The sequence below is a fragment of the Clupea harengus genome, unplaced genomic scaffold (genome assembly GCF_900700415.2).
Source record: "Clupea harengus unplaced genomic scaffold, Ch_v2.0.2, whole genome shotgun sequence".
NCBI classification, from domain to species: Eukaryota; Metazoa; Chordata; class Actinopteri; order Clupeiformes; family Clupeidae; genus Clupea; species Clupea harengus.
Window position 1 is genome coordinate 57,501 of NW_024879802.1, and position 2,500 is coordinate 60,000.

Sequence of the window (2,500 nt, forward strand, 5' to 3'; positions counted from 1 at the left end):
AGGCAGCATGGGTAAGCTGTGGCACGAGCACATTTAAAAACCACTCACGCACCGCAGGAGTCGGTGCCCGCGCGCACATACAGTATTCCACCTCCGCTTGAAAAAAAGAGAGAAAAGAAAGCGCAGAGGGGGAAATACATAAAAACGGAGGTTGTGTGCAATAACATTATCTCAATCCATATCTGCCCGTCCCCATTGGCATGATTGTGTATGCATGCGAATGATTCGGCGCGCGCGCTTGTGTGTGTGGCTGAGAGCGAGAGAGAGAGAGAGAGAGAGAGAGAGAGAATGGCAGTCGCCCCCACCACCACCACCACCATCCTCACCGACCCGAGGTCACAGAACGCTGTCCATCCCACCTGCCCGTCTTACCTTGCCGTAGAATCCCCTCGCGTCCTCCGCGTTCACAGGCTCCAGGTCATTTCATTCTCGCCCGCTCCCTCTCCCTTGCTCCCTCTCCTCCGCTGCTTCCCCTCCCGCCGTTTGTCCGCTATTTTCCTCCCGTTCGGCTCCCTCTTCGCACGGATGCATAAAGATTAAAAATTAATAAGCAGCCATCTTCCAGGCGGACCCCTTGCGAGTCAGCACGTGAAAACGGCAGCGAATATACAGGGAGGGAAAAACAGGCTGAGGGGAGAGGAAAAGAACTAGCGTCGTTACGTTAGAATATTCCACATTGTACGTTGGTCTTCGCATAAAAGTGGACCCACATAGACGTACAAACAAAAATTCCACCAACGAACAAGCCAATAATGTTATTTATAATCCACTTAATAAGCTTGACTGTGATATGTCCTTCTCCGCTCCGTAGTCTGTGTTGCGTGGCTAATGTTAGGATTTTAAATCCCCCTTCAGCCAGTCAATTACCTCGGTTGCAACGCGGCTCCGGGTGAAAAGCCCACCAAGCATGGCAGTGAGTCTACCGCTTTCCGTTGGTTTCTGGTGGTCGGCTAGGCTCGGATCGACAGAAAATGACATGTCCCCCTCCACCTCCCTGTACAGGCGAACTGTTGAGCTTCGAGCCTTTGGTTTGGGGGAAATGTCGCGTAAAAATGCACGACCACTGATAGTGGTGTTGTTCTGACAGGGGAGAAATACTACAGGTGAGACAAAACGTGGGGGGGAAACGCGACAAGAAATATAGTTGTGCTTTCAGGAAATGGGGGCGCGCCAAGGATGTGAATAAAATAACGAGGAAAAGAAGGACCCCCTCCCCACCGTGGAATCACCGGAGGCGCGGTTCAACGTCCATTTCCACGCGCACCAAAAACACTCCCAGTCCCACTGTTTAGCGTTGTGTCCGTCCGTCCGTTGACCTCAGTCGCTTAATAACGACAATTAAATCTTAAGTCCTGTGTCTCACAACCGGGCCATAAAGATCATCCAAAACGCCAAACGAAGGATAGCTTTAAATGGTGAAAATGACCATGCAGTCTTTTTTTTCCTTCTGAGCAAACGCGTCAACACCCTGTACTACAAGCCTTAAAATCAGGCCCATCCTTATCAGTCTAAAATGACCACCAAAAAAGGCTTGACATACACCGAACAACGGGAATCTACCATAATTAAATACTGATAATATTAAACCGTACAGGTTGTTGCTGTGCAGTAGATTTAAAACGACAGTCAGTGGAAACAAAATATATAGCCTGCACCTATCTTGTCTTGGGCTAAAGCCCACAGACAAACATACGCGGGAAAGGCGCTGAGCGTAACTTACGCATAAAATGTGTTATTTTCACACACCAAAACCAGGAATCGACATAATTCCTGCGTCTGCCGCCACGGGGATCTTCATGTCTTGCCCTGGAGGGTCGAAAACGCGCACACGGCCAAAACGCGATGCAGACAGTCGAACAGGGCGCTGAAATTCCCCCGATGCTGGTGAGACGTTCAGGAGAAGAGGGAAGAAAAAGACAACGACGTGTGCCTGTGGTAGCGGAGGGCAGCGAGCGAGCGACGAACCACAGCAGGGCGAATGACAGAAGCAGAGGCTTTTTTGCGGAGAACAGAATAATCGGGGCCTGGCTAATTTCGTTCAGAGGGTAAAATGTAATGTTGCGCTTGTCCTAACTCGTCCGTTTATTGATGCGTTGATGTTTGGCGTCGGGGGTTCCCGCCCTGTTGGTGTGAGAGAGAGCGATGCCTTCTCCGCCGTAGCTGCCGAGATAGGCGTGACAACCAACGGGGGCTTCAGCGCAGGGAGACGAGAGAAGCACTCGACTGCCTCACATCACTCCCCCTCCCCTCCCTTTCCATCTCTTTTCTCTCTCACCACAACTCTCTTTCTTTGTGTGATACACACATACACACACACACAAACAGGTATACATTTTTCACTTACAACCTACATGTTTTAATTTCCATCAACGCCATGTTGGATTAAACACTAATACTGTACATAAACAAATCGATGTAGGAATAGCCTATAGACAGTGTGTTCTGTATGTAATATTGTAGCCAAGCCTATCTAGCCTTTGGTATCTTTGGTATCCATACT

The 2,500-nt window shown here is 49.5% G+C and overlaps 1 protein-coding gene across 1 annotated transcript in view; it reads right to left on the minus strand.

The window, feature by feature from the left end:
- Positions 1-979, minus strand: part of LOC122130415 (adhesion G protein-coupled receptor L1-like) — a gene marked incomplete at its 3' end in the record, with an annotated part of 58,473 nt that extends 57,494 nt beyond the window's left edge. Inside the window, 1 exon segment of the mRNA XM_042705151.1 lies at positions 373-979.
- Positions 980-2,500: the final 1,521 nt, after the last annotated feature.